The following is a 14,323-nucleotide window of genomic DNA, read 5'->3' as shown; positions in this document are numbered from 1 at the left end:
CTTACAATAAAACACACAACAAAATTTTGTTAGTGTACACTTTTCTGAGAAGCATATTGTGATTGATTTTTTTAAAGACAGGTTTTATCAGGGTCTTGAATTTACCAACCATTAATTGTTATTTGTTTGATAGATTTTAGAAATAAATGGTAAAGTTCATTGATGTTGATAGGGAACCAGTATATTCTGCCATTTTCATTTTTGGACAAGTGTATTTATTTACTTTGTAAATTGTTGGTATATTGCTGTTTCTCTATGATATGTTCTGTATATTCAGTTACAGTCTTCTAGGTAGAACATAATCTTTGAGGGAATATGAGAAGTTTCACAGGAAAAGAAGGGAGTAAAATTATCTGACATTGGATGTGGACATCTGCACAAAATATGTTTTGAATTTGTTGTAATTCATTATCAGATATCCCCTCTATTCTCTTACCCATATTTTATAATTCTTTTGAACGCACTGATGTATTTATTTTTTCTATCTTATTATAAAGCATTTGAAATATTATAGTATAGCTCAGGAGTGTCAAACTGGCGGACTGCAGGGTGGATGTATCTCATGTAGGCCATGCCCACCCCAGCTCCACCAAGGGGAAAACATCATGATACATCATGTGATGGCAATGTGACGGCACAAGTTTTATATCCTTGGTATAGATGTTAAGAATTGAAATTGTATATAAAGGTCCTGGTTTATATGGGAGGTTTCTATGTGTTACAGAGCTTTTGATCATGTTTCTTAGACTGTTTCTAGAACTGTACTACTTTGAACAGGATTTGAGAGGTTCTTGATTCTCTCTGAGTGTGCTTGTTTTCTTGCAGATTTTTCATTACCCTTAACTAGGTAACACCATCAGTGCTAATATAGAGACTGCTGTTTGCTGTCATTTTATATTCTGGTGACTTGTCTGTCTGTGTGGATGGCCGCGGTCTTAGAGATTCTTTGGTTGGGCTGTTGATTGTCTCTCTTGCATAGCCTATAGATGTTATTAATGTCTATGTGTCTAATAATGGCTGATTTGTCAGAGTGCCAGGCTTCTAGAAATACCATGGCATTTTTGAACTTGGCCTGGTGTAGGATTGTCATATTTTCCCAGTTGAAACTATGGTTAAATCTGTCTACTTGTTGTGAAATTAAAGAATCTTCATCATGTCTTCTGACTGCCAGTTGGTGCTCATGGATGCGTTCTGCCAGTTTTCTGGCTGTTTGTTCTACATAGAGGTTGTTGCAGTTCTTAGATTGTATGTTGTAGATGAATCCTGTTTTTTCTTCTGGGGTTACTGGTTCTTTTGGTTTGCTTAAAATGTTTTGGAGGGTTTTAGTTGGCTTGTGTGCTATGCTGATTTCATGTGGTCTTAGTAGTCAATTTGTGGTTTCTGAGATATTCTTGATGTATGGCAGTGTAATTCTTTATAGGGTTTATGTTGGTTGTGCTGTATTGGGTTGAATGGTCAGGGATTTTTTGATAAAGTCCTGTGGGTATCTATTTTGTTGTAGAGATGCTCTGTTTCCTTTTTCTGCTATTCTGGGTTGCTGCAGTAAGGTTGAGCTTGTTTAAATAAAGTTCTTACACAGCTTTTCTTGTGGGAGGTTGAGTTGTTGCTTTGGTAGTGGATCAGTTATGGGTGATTTTGTGTGTGTGTGTGTAGAATTGCGTTTCTAGTTTGCCATTGTGGTCTCTGCTGATTTTGGTAGAAAGGCAATGCTGTAAAAATATTGGATAAGACAGTGGCATTGATCAAGAGAAACATCCTTGCTGATTAAAAAAAAGTGGACAACAGTAATAGACTTCAAAGATAAATTTTATAGTTGGTTCAAAAGATAATCTCTTTCATCACATTCATCAAATCTATGTAAGTAGATAGAAGCATGGACATTACTTGTTTAGTGAAAATACGTTTGAAATATGTAACTTTATTATAAAGCTGTATTTTCACTAACTCAATCCCTAGTTAGTAATCCAGGGATGTGATGGGAGTTTTATTAGCTCGTATTTATTTAATATATACTTTTTACATCCAGAAAGCCCCAAAGTTGTCACATCAAGCAGTGAAATGACTGCAGTTGCTTCATGGGTCCAATAGCTGGATCCAGAGGAACAGTTTGCTCATGAAATGTTTTCTGGGCATGCACATGTTCAAAGCAGGCACTCAAAGCTTTCAAGTTCGGGAGAGTTATTTAATTGCAAGGGAAACCTCTTGTCTCATAATCACTAGTCTGGTCAGCCTTATTACACCCCTGCAGGTCAATTAAGTTCTAAAACCAAGTTACACAAGAGCCTATTTCTAGTAACAGCCACAAATTAGTTACTAAATCCAAATGAAAATTGTCTCTGACCTAAAAGTCAGCAGTATTCTATATACCCATGATGGCGAACCTATGGAACGCGTGCCACAAATGGCATGCAGAGTCATTTCTGAGGGCATGCGAGGTGTTGTCCTGTTAACTTCAGTGGGCATGCGCGCGTTGGCCAGCTGATTTTCAGCCTTGATTTTCGGCCGTTTTTCACCCTCCTGAAGCCACTGGAGAGAGAAAAACGGCCCAACGGGCAATCTGGAAGTCCATTCCCGAACTTCCGGTTTGCGTGTTGGGCCATTTTTCACCCACCCCAGGCTCCTAGAAAGCCTCTGGAGCCTGGGAAGGGCGAAAAACGGACCTAGCAGGCCCACTGGAAGTTGGGAAATGGGCTGTTTTCAGCACCCGGAGGGCCTCTGTGGGGGCAGTGGAGATTGTTTTTGCCCTCCCCAGTCTCCAGGAAAGCGTGCACACATGTGCGGGACAACGGGGGGTGGGGACACACGTGCATGCACAGGGGGTACGTAGCAGGAGGCAGCATTAAATTATGAGGGTGAACATGCAAGTGTGTACTTTTCGCACGCTAGGCGAAAAAGGATTGCCATCCCTGCTATATACATTTTTTTAAAGTTATCGCAAGCCAGATAAAGAAACCTTGTGCTCTCCAGTTATTTTAGATTACAATTTCAGTATACATTAAAATTAGTCATAATGTGTCTGGGACTAATGAGAATAAGTCCAACATACAGAGAGGCCAAGATTCTTCAAATGCTAATTGCTGTTCTTTTAGGCATATGTCTGTATTTGTTAATTGTCTACTGCTTTCTGATTCAGTAACTGATGTGCACTTTTTAACTTTTGCACTGAAATATTAAATTTTAAATCACTTCTCTAATAACACATTGCAAATGGAGATTTAAGGCTCAGATGGGTTTGGTTCAGTTTAACTTCCAAATATAAAGAATTCCTAGTTAACAGCTGCATGTCAGCTGTGTTTTGCAACATTTTTAAGGCGGTAATTTCTAGGTGCAAAGGCTTCTAGAAAAAGAATAACTGCTTCTTGTAGCTTGTCAATTTAGACATTATACTAAAACTAAACTATAGTTAAGAGATGGTGGCGCAGTGGCTAGAATACAGTATTGCGGGCTAATTCTGCTGACTGCTGATTGCCAGCAGATCTAATCTCACCAGCTCAAGATTGACTCAGCCTTCCATCCTTCTGAGGTCAGTAAAATGAGGACCTAGAGATTGTTGGGGGCAATATACTGACACTGTAAATGGCTTAGAGAAGAATATAAAGCACAGTGAAGCAATATATATTGTAAGTCCAAGGGCTATTGCTATTGCTATTCCTTAACTATGATTTGGCTTGATATGGGAATGAAGTCACAATGGCTTGCCTATGTCAGTTTATACATCAGTTATAATTGGAAATATATATTTTGTGGCTCAAGTACCACATTACAGGTAGTCCAGTCATTTGCAGTCACAACAATCTCATGAAGCACTTCCAGCTGTGATAAAACGTCATGCTGGCTCTCCCAGTCATATGACTGCATTTTGGGTACTTGGCAACCTGTTTGCATTTACGACTGATTGCCAAGTGCCTTGTGATCAAGTGATCACCATTTGCAATCTTCATTGGAAAAAGTCAATTGGGAAACTGGCAGGCAAAGTTGCAAGGAAAGAGAACATTGGACATTGGATACACCAAGGGATTACACACACACACCCCTTCCTGTGCAGGAAGGGAAAATCCTCCTGAATGGACCTGGAATCTGACAAAAACCCTGGTGAAAACCTTTCAGAATACTGAGGTTCACTAGCATTTTCTCCTCCACAAATGAGAAAGTTAGGATTGTGAAGCAATCATGTAGTGTCTGATTTAATAAGTGCTTCACTCATGACTGGGATTTCGGGCCCAATTGTGATCATAAGTGGAGGGCTACTTGTATTAATTGTAATGCTTACAAGTTTCAGAACTAAAAATTGAATTGTATTTTAAACCTTGTCTATATAAACTCACAAATTTTGTGAACTTTGTTAATCTAATTGTAACACGTTTTACATATTTAGATGCAACAATATTTTTTTAAATTTTTTAATTAAAGGTTCTGATAATAAATGCTAGCATGAACAGGAACAGCTAGCATGTAAAATAAAGGGGATTGTTAAAAACTGACAACATCTGCCATCTAATATTTCACTAGATCTGAAATATTATAACAGTTTTTTTACTGCTTTTAAACTATTTGTTCAATGATGCTTTTGAAATCTTTTATAATATCACTAGAAATATGTAATTATTATCCCATCCTCTGTTTTGAAAGCCAACTATATCATTCTAGTCTAACAGTTTCCCTAAGAAGAATTATTGAAAGTGCATAAAACCTTAAGGTTGTTGCTTATTATGATGATTCTCTAATGCCTCTTCTGTCATATTTCCTTTGTATAATGGGATACTTATAGGCAAAAATCATAAACAGCTTTGTATAAGTGCCTCTCACCTCACAGTTGCTGTATCCAAAGAAAATTGGTGGCTGAACAATGAAGAAGCCGATCTATCATAATGTTTAGTAAGATAGGTGGTAGAGAAACAAAAATCTGTTTTGCTGACGGATGTTCTGCCACTGAAATGCCTCAGTTCCTTTCCCCCCTCTACTCGCAATACTTTCTTTAATGTTATGTGGTATTCATAGTAAAGAATGTCTGATCTGCCAATTTAAAAAATATCATCTGCACAATCGTTTTGGCAGGCATATCTTTTATTCCCAGTCATGATTACAAAACGAAGGAAAAATATAGTTGTACCTCATGCCTATAATTACATTTGGAGATTAATCAGTGATTAGAGTCAGCCTCAGAAAAGGGATTAAAATAAAGCAAATTATTGCAAGTTTGCATTTTGTCAGGCTATTAAGAATGATGACTTTCTGATGCATGAAGACTGGCTAAAAAAATTATTACACAATAGTGAAACGCTTGAGCCATATTAGTTTATTTTTACCAATATTTTAATAATTAGTGTACAATTTCATTATTTTAAGCTGCTATTCTTACCATTCTCAAGTCTATTCATAGATGCTGGGAATTGAATTGAGGATCTGCCTATATACCATGCATGTGCTATATATTGTCTCATTGACTATAGGCTCAACTATTTTAGCTCAGATTGGTTTATTTGTTTTTTAATGAGTTTCCTCCTTTTGTTCCATTGAAACAAAATAAGAGTAGCTCTTTTGTATTTGATGAGTGTCCAGACTTTCTAGATACAGGGGGGTTAGTGGTGTGTAATTGAAATCCTTGCAAGGAGTTGGGACTGCAAAACCTCCAAATATACTCAAAATATTTTTGAAAACATTGCACTGTAACAGCTTTCTAAAAAAGTAACCAGGACTATTTGTTAATGCCAGAGAATATTATTATTGCTTTTTTGCAAGAATCTAGCCAAATAATAATCAGCACCAAATTGGCACTAAATAGTCAGCACTAAATCTAACTGACCCTTAGATAAGGGGACTCTAAACTAATCATGCATTTAACTCCACCTTCCAGCTTTGTCTGCTCTTCTCCTACATCATTCAGTTATGATTCAGAGTCAAGTAAGAAGATACTTTCAGTGATAGTTACATTTTTGGAATCTCTACTTTTAAAATATTTTAAAAAGTATTTTCCATTTTTAAAATATTTTGAGAGTATTTCTAAAAAGATTTCAAGAGAAATCTTCATTAAGAAATTGATTCCAGTCAAGCCAAGGAGGGATGTCCAAACAATTCAAACTTAGTTTCTGGGCTAATAGGCAGAAATTATAACCCATGCAGGGAGTCTCCTGCAGCGCACAGAACTACCATTCAGGTAAGACCAACAGTCTTTCTCTGGCTCCGGCCTTGCCCTGCAGCCGCTGCCCGCTCATTTCCCACCTTAGCCAGGCTGGGGAATGTGCCATTCCCCATCTCCAGTCTTGCCCCAGAACCGCTACCTGCTCGGCACCTATACTCCTTCATCAGTCGCATGTATCACCCCCATTTCCCCTCCTTCAGCAGCCCCGGCCTTAGCACCGCTTCCTCCCCACTACTGCCTCTTTCTTTGGGTTGCTTGCGTTCCTCCCATGCCGAATGGTTTGAACTCCAGAAAGAAAGCTGACCTCGGATAATTTTTGGTCATTTCTGCCCTCCCCAGCCCCCAGGAGCTCTCTGAAAGCCTTCTACAAGCTTTGCACTGCTATTTTGGTGAAGTGGTGGGGTTTCAGGAGGCAACAAAATGCTGTATTCAGTGTATAAGACGCACCCAGATTTTCAGCCTCTTTCTTAAGGGAAAAAGGTACGTCTTATACTCTGAAAAATATGGCAATTTGATTATAAAATACAGTTGTTTTAAATTTCTGTTTTAAGGGAAATAATGAATAACACTGTTAATTTTCTATCCTCCTCCATTAGCCAAAGCTTTTTTAAAATTAATTTCTATTGGTTGTATGGGATCAGAATCAGAATTTAGGGAATACTTAACTTTTTGAATTTTGCAATAAAATTAATGAGCTTGTATGCTTCATATTTATGTTATTGCAATTCAGTGGAGGAAAGTAATTGTATTCCTAAGCTACCTACTACATACATTAATGACCCAGAAAAAGTAGTGAACAGGGAAATAGAAGAATCTGTAGATGAAACAACATTATTTATGATGGTTAAAGCTTCAATATACTGTGAAAAGAAATCCCAGTAGGATAGCTTAGCACTGAAAAAAACAAGCAATAGAATGGCAAATAAAGCTCAACTTTAAATGTGAGCTGACACCTATGGTGACCAAATTTAAAATATTAATTCTTACTCAAGATTTGAGTTCATTATTATTAACAGTAGTACTCAACCAAGTAGTTTTAAATAATGTAGACATTTGTGTAAAATGCTTGTTTTTTCTTATTTTTTACTTAGAAGAGAATTTGTTTTCAGTATCACAAATAATATTGTAGATATAATGAACTAATTATGTGTTTTATAGAGCATTTTAGATTTATTTCAAAATGTTGATCTTGTGCTACATAACAAATGATTTTTGAAGTTAAATTGCAAAAACAGTGCATAAATTAGGACAGTTTATTGTTCCAAAGAAAGTCAAATTCAACTGAAAATACCATCTCCATGGCATGACAAGTATTTTTCTAGTTTTGACAAAATAATGCATTGTTAAATTTACTGCCATGATAAAGTGTAATAGACTTTTGCAATTCTAACAAACAACTGTTCAGATTAATATATTGAGACAATAAAAGCCAATGTTAGTATAGTCTTATTTGGAGAACGGGAACTATTGAAATATAAATAATGGTGGTCAACCATATATGTGCTTTGCCAAAGCCAATTGAATTTTTTTACAGGAATCTGCTGTTCTAACCTTATGTAAAAAAGAATTTCCAGATGAGGAAGAACAGTCAAATTATCTCATCTACTTAACAGCACAAGATGACTTGGCTCCTAGCAGAAACTTAAGTCAGACTCAGTTATCACTAGGCTTAACTCTTTTGCTCAGAACTCTGATTCATACATACTAGTATAGCTATCCCACTATATTAGAGTCTTCTACTGTAGGCTATCTATATAATCCAACTCCAAGCAGTTATAGCTGGGCCTTTTCCAGAGCTCCCTTTGAGGTCCTTGCATTGGCACTGTTGGCATGAAGATTTTACGAGAGTCCATATTTGCAAAAAAATTGCCCTTGTGCAAAATTTCCAGACATAGGAAATCTTGCTCATGTCCACCTATGATTTTTTTATGATGTCCCAAGACATCTCTAGTCTTCCCAATTATCTCTAAACTTGAGAGACATATTGATAACATTTATGTTTATTATTATTATTTTTAAAAAATGCTAACACTTCACTACCAGGTGGCCAAATACTTTCACCGAGTCACATAGTCACAAAGAGCCGAGGTGGCGCAGTGGTTAAATGCAGCACTGCAGGCTACTTCAGCTGACTGCAGTTCTGCAGTTCGGCTGTTCAAATCTCACCGGCTCAGGGTTGACTCAGCCTTCCATCCTTCCGAGGTGGGTAAAATGAGGACCTGGATTGTTGTTGGGGGCAATATGCTGACTCTGTAAACCGCTTAGAGAGGGCTGAAAGCCCTATGAAGCCGTATATAAGTCTAACTGTTATTATTATTATAGTTGCACTATACTTTAAATTAGATATGTTGTTTTATTGTCTCGCAAGCAGGGGTGGGTTCCGGCAGTCACTACTGCCGGTTTGCTCGTGGGTGCGCCGCACACATGCGGGCTTGATGTGCACTTCCTGCGCAGAGCAATAAAAATTGCTCAGTGCATGCGCAGAAGCAAAAAGCAAGATGGCGCTGCCTATGGTGCTGCTGCAAGAACTGGTTTGGGGGTGTGGCAGGCCTGGGTCGCTGCTGGTTCCAGTGACCCAGGCCGCCAAACTGCTACCGGTTTGGCCGAACCAGTTTGAACCAGTAGGAACCCACCACTGCTTGCAAGGGACGCAGTGGCTCAGTACCAAAGACGCTGAACTTGTTGATCAGAAAGATCAGCAGTTTGCCAGTTTGAATCCCTAGCGCCGCATAACTGGGTGAGCTCCCATTCCTTGTCCCAGCTTCTGCCAACCTAGAAGTTTGAAAGCATGTAAAGAATGCGAGAACTAAAATAGGGACCATATTTCGTGGGAAGTTAACAGCGTTCCGTGCACCTTTGGCATTTAGTCATGCTGACCACATGACCACGGAGACGTCTTCGGATAGTGCTGGCTCTTCGGCTTTGAAATGGAGATGAGCACAGCCTCCTAGAATCAGGAACGACTAGCACATATGTGCGAGGGAACCTTTACCTCTACCTTTATTGTCTCATTGCCTTTTCCTCCCCCCACCCAATAACAAATTGTTGTATGAAATTATCTTTCTCTCTTACTGTATTGGCTGGTCAGAGACTGTAATAAAGATACTTGATTTGAATCATAACTGAATAAAGGTAGTGACATAAAATCAATTTTAAAAGTAATGGGATAATTTTGTGGATTTTCTTAGCTCAAATTGCAAATTGAATTGAATATCGCCCAGAACTAATGAAGATAAGATTTATTTGAGACTTTGAGGAAAAGAAAAAAATGAAAGGTGGAATATATTTTCTCTCTTTTGATCTGCAAAAATAGTTGCAGAACCAAAAGTAATAATTCATACCTGTCTAAAATAGCTGACAAGTAAAGCTTTTTACAGATATAGATAACAAGTGTTTACAACAGATTTCATACATCTCAGCAGTTCTTTATTATCTTTACTAGCTTCCAATTCCAGCCCCAATTCAAAATGCTGTTATTAATCTATAAACCTTTTTTCAGTATCTAAAAGGAAATACTCTTTTCTCTTCCTGAAGTCATCTTCAGATAGCTTACTTACTCTGGATGCTCTCCAATACTCAAGTATGATGAATAACTAATCCAGGGCAGGGTTTTTAGTGGTAGTCTTCAGTCTTTGAATGCTGTTCCTTGAGCGACACCTGGGCTATATCTTCCATTACCAAATTTAATACAAACCTTGGGAAATTGAATTCTTTCTTTACGTATCAACTTGTCAAGGATATCATTTGTCAACTTTAATATTTAATTACACATTGGAGTTGTTGGCTTCTTTTTCTGTTGATTCTTTGCTGCAAACTCTTATTTATTCCAAACGTTCCTTTTTGTCCAAAATATTAACCTCCATTAAAAAAAAGGAATTAATACCAGGGAATATTTTTTTTGTTACTGACTTCTTAGGTTGTTACATTACTTATGAAATGAGAGAAAAGGTAGAACTATCAGAGAGTAAAAATAAACACCTTTCTTAGGCTTGCTTATATCAATATATCCATGTAGACTTTTAGCAATGTCCCAAAGGCATTTTTTTAAAGAGGCAATTGTGGACTTTCTGATTTTCATATGACTGAGTGGGCGTGAGTGATGTCAAGTTGGCCATACCCACTCAATCACATTCCCCCCCCCCACCTAGCCACGCCCATAGAACTGGAAGCAAAAATTTTGAAACCTACCCCTGTCCAGAACCTGTCAGAACTGGCTGAATACCACTTCTGGTTTGTTCTTGCCTTGTTCCCTGTTTTTTCAACATTCCAGTCCAACCTTCAACCCTGAAATTCCCTGATAGCCTTAATCCAAATTCTTGCTTAGCTTTCAATCCCTGATAATTTGATCAAGTGCTGGCATCTACTTAGATCTCGTTGAGACTTCCCACTTATTTAGTAAGATGGAGAACATTATTAGTTTATGGGACTCTAGGGAAACTGCCACTTCTTGTAGTATCATCCTCTCTCTTTCATATAATAATCCCTTTGGCAATTAATCATAAATGTTCTCCTAAAAAGATGTACTCAGCAGCAAAATAACTTCCCTTATTCATTCTCACTCAGCAATATATAGGCTGATATTTTTGCCACCATGGCATTAATTTAGTTACAGAGTATTTTAGTGCATAATTCAATTGTGAATCTAGAGTATAACCTCTCCATTATATTGCTTTGTTACACCCCAATGTCTGTATCACTAGCATGTTCTCGAGGGTATAAAGAATTTGCTTTCCTTTGAATTCTATTTCTACCTACTAGCCAGACACTGGTTAATATCCAGCTTTTAGAATGAATAGTATAAATTCATACTTGACTCTTCATATAAGAAAAATAGTTGATTTAAATTAAGTTATTGTAAAATAGTGCCACTAATTTGTATGCTTGTTGTTGACTTACTAATACATTTTTAGCAATGGAAAAATTTCTGGATACTAATTAATTGAACAACTAGTTTATATAATTTTAATCTAGGGCCTATAATTATGCATTTTAAATAGTACTACAGTAGGAATAAAGGAATAACACTTGATTTTTTTAAAAAAACCCTTCTTTTAACAATTCTTTTTTTTCCTGTTTCCATAATTATTATTTTTTTAAAAAGGTTTAGGCAAATGTTATAAACAAACATGATGGAGGTTTTGGCATATCAGATTGGAAATGTTATTCTAATACCTTTCAACAAAGTTAATTGTTGTTAAGACTAGGATTTCAAAGAATGGTAAATCTAATGAACTAGTGTTAGAATTCCTGCTAATCAGATAGATACTATTCCTTCCTAACATTAAACAATTATTTCAGGAATTTGGAAAAAGTAGAAATAGTATTTGTTTCCTGACACCCGCTCCTCTCTCTCTCTTCCCCTCCCTCCCTCCGTCATCCTCTTTTTTTAAGTAGAGGGATAAATTTTTTCAATACAAGGAATGGGTAAAAAGTTTATATGGAATTTAACTTCACTGTTGATGAATTCTTTGGTGGTGCCCAATTAAATGTAACTTAAAAAAATAATTGCTTGTGAGCTGCATGGGTTTTTGTTTTACAAATATTCTTCTTTTTTCACTTTTTACTTTTCTTTTTAACCATAATTTTCTGTGTATATTGCTGTTGACTCAGTAAAAAAGCAAATCAGAAGCTAAAAAACTAAATGTAGTTTTAAAGGAATGTCTGAAAAATAGGACCAAGCATCAATTCCATCCTTTTCAGTTTTTTACATAAATGATCCTTCTCTGTGGCCTTCTGTTACTATTTATGTTTCAAGTTTTGTTTTGGAGCTGCCTGCAGATGACTTTTTTAAAAAAAAGCTTTGCTATGTTGTTATGTATGTCCTGATTACTAAAGAGATAAGGGACAAGCAATCCATGCATCAGTTGCTGCAATAAATGATACTATAATTGTCTTTAGAAAAGCAATTTAGCAACTTCACAGCAGCATTCTTAGTCTTATGAAAGATTTATAACAAATTTTAATTCATTGTCCCAAGTACAGTACAAAACATTTGATCTCTCTAGCATGCCAATTTTATATCACGTCCCTAGTGGCATTTCGGATGATGTGATAATCTATTTGCAGTTGTATTTAGTAGTGTGCTATAAACGGTCCTGACGTTAATGAATCCCTGTTAACTAATGGACATTTTACTAGCAGATAGTGAGGCTCTGAATCAGCCTTAGAGCCCCTGAAAAAAACATAAAAAGCTACAAAGGTCTCATGGGCTCAATTCACCTTTCCCATCAAGCCTGCTTCCTACCACCTCGAACTGCCACTAAGTCTGCTCCTGTGGAAGAGATCGCAAGGGAGCCAGGTGGTCTTGTCTGGCCTATGGACATGCAGATAACCACATGAGCCAGTAGAGTGACAGTAAAAAAAAAATCACCTGTAATTTTGTGTTTCACACTTCATAATCCTGGCAGAAGCCAGAGGGCGAGTTTGTACACTTTGGGCTGCTCTGCATCATTCTAAGCTCTGGCTTCTCTGAGTGGGGCTGCCACCCACTGTATGATGCTAAACCAGAGAAGTGAGGGGCAAATCTCCCCTTTCTACTCCTACTGGGGAGAAGCAGATGTTGCCAGCAGGGGCTGTGAAGTCCACAGCCTTGTTAGACTTTGGCTGCCCCTTGAGACGCCACCCAGAGCAGAGAGCAGCAAACCTTCGGCTTTTGGCCAGCCCTACAAAATCCTCAAGGCAGCCCCTTCTTCCCTTCCAAGTTTCTGCTTCATTACTGCAGAGTCGTCTTCTGCTATGCTTACTCCTCTCTTCTGGCCTAACTGCCTATGTACAGAAGTAACACAGTGATTGTAACCATGCTGCTCATCTCACAGCCATGAGCAATATGACGCCAGCTGAATTGCAGACCAGACAGGCAGTTACTCCATTCAGATCTCTCATGAAGTCATGAAGCCTACTCTGGGCACATGACTGGCTTTCCAGATGTAAGCAGTTATAGTGTAATCATTGCACATGGCATGTACGATGACTAATGCTGCACTGAAAGAATCTATGGAAACCTCTTTGTGGTGAGTTCCCCAAAGAAATTAACTTGGAAGGAAGGCATAGTTGAGTGTCAAGCTCTGGCGCAGAGATGACCATACCTGGCCAGCTGAATACAGCCTGGAACCAAGGACAGGACTACTTCAAGATGGGCTGCTTAGGTAGGTAGGTAGGTAGGTAGGTAGGTAGAATCTTGTGATTTCTCTCCCATGCCTGTCTCCCTCTTCCCCTATTGGCAGTAACAAGGCAAACCACGATAGAAGAAACATCTAAGATTATGCACATTCTAGATTTCAAGAACTAGAAAAAGTGAGGATATTATGGTGTTTTTGGCTCTATTTATTCATTTTTTACATTCTTATATGTATACTTATAAAGATAATCTCATAACCGAGATAAAATATTTGTTTTAATTATGATCAACTCCGAATGGCAGCAGTTCTACAAATTCTCAGTTAAATTATATTCCAGAGTGCAGTATTTCAGTTTGCTATTGAAGTCAAACCAATATAACTGTACGATCTCTGATCTTAGAAATTTTCTTTAGGATTTAATTCTTAGCATTCAGCATAACTACAGTATTACGTTATACAATTCATGTCACTCCAGTAAAAGTATGGAATGTTTTTCTTTCCAGGCAGTGTTAGAAAATATTTACAGTTTGTTGGTACGTAATAAATGTAAACAATGAAATAATTTATTAAATGAGCACAGAATCTGATGATGAAGGGAACTAACTTACGTTCATTATTTATTTTTAAATTCTGAGCCTATTGATGAAGATGAAAAAAGTATGTTTCTGATTTTTTTAAAATAACCAATTTACAAAGATAAATAAATGTTATAGCTTTTGACCAGAAAGAATTATATTACATACATTTACATTTGGAATTGCATTATCTAAATAGTCTATAATGTTTTTTTTTTAACATAATTCCAAAAATTGGCATGAACAATGTGGTAGTACAACCTACTTTGTTAGAATCATATAATGTAAATTGTAAAGATTGGCTTGGCACTTTAGTGGTTACATTTTCTTAGACAAGTATCAGGTTGCTAAGCTTTTTGGGAAGCGGTTTCTTTGTCCTTAGCTGCTCCTATTTCTACTTTGCTTTTGCCTATGGATTTAGAATTCTAATCTTAAGCTGTCTGGCAGTTTTGTACTCTTGTTTTAAAGAAAAGCTAGAATATTTCCTGTAG

The 14,323-nt window shown here is 37.2% G+C and overlaps 1 protein-coding gene across 2 annotated transcripts in view; it reads left to right on the top strand.

Annotated features, from left to right (window-relative positions):
• Window positions 1-14,323, top strand: part of CDYL (chromodomain Y like) — a 98,141-nt gene that overhangs the window by 50,792 nt on the left and 33,026 nt on the right. The gene's annotated exons all lie outside the window — the stretch shown is intronic.

The sequence above is a fragment of the Thamnophis sirtalis genome, unplaced genomic scaffold, assembly GCF_051295495.1.
Source record: "Thamnophis sirtalis isolate CommonGarterSnake01/CBP01778 unplaced genomic scaffold, rThaSir2_p1.2 scaffold_2, whole genome shotgun sequence".
NCBI lineage: Eukaryota > Metazoa > Chordata > Lepidosauria > Squamata > Natricidae > Thamnophis > Thamnophis sirtalis.
This window is presented reverse-complemented; position numbering and strand designations above follow the sequence as displayed.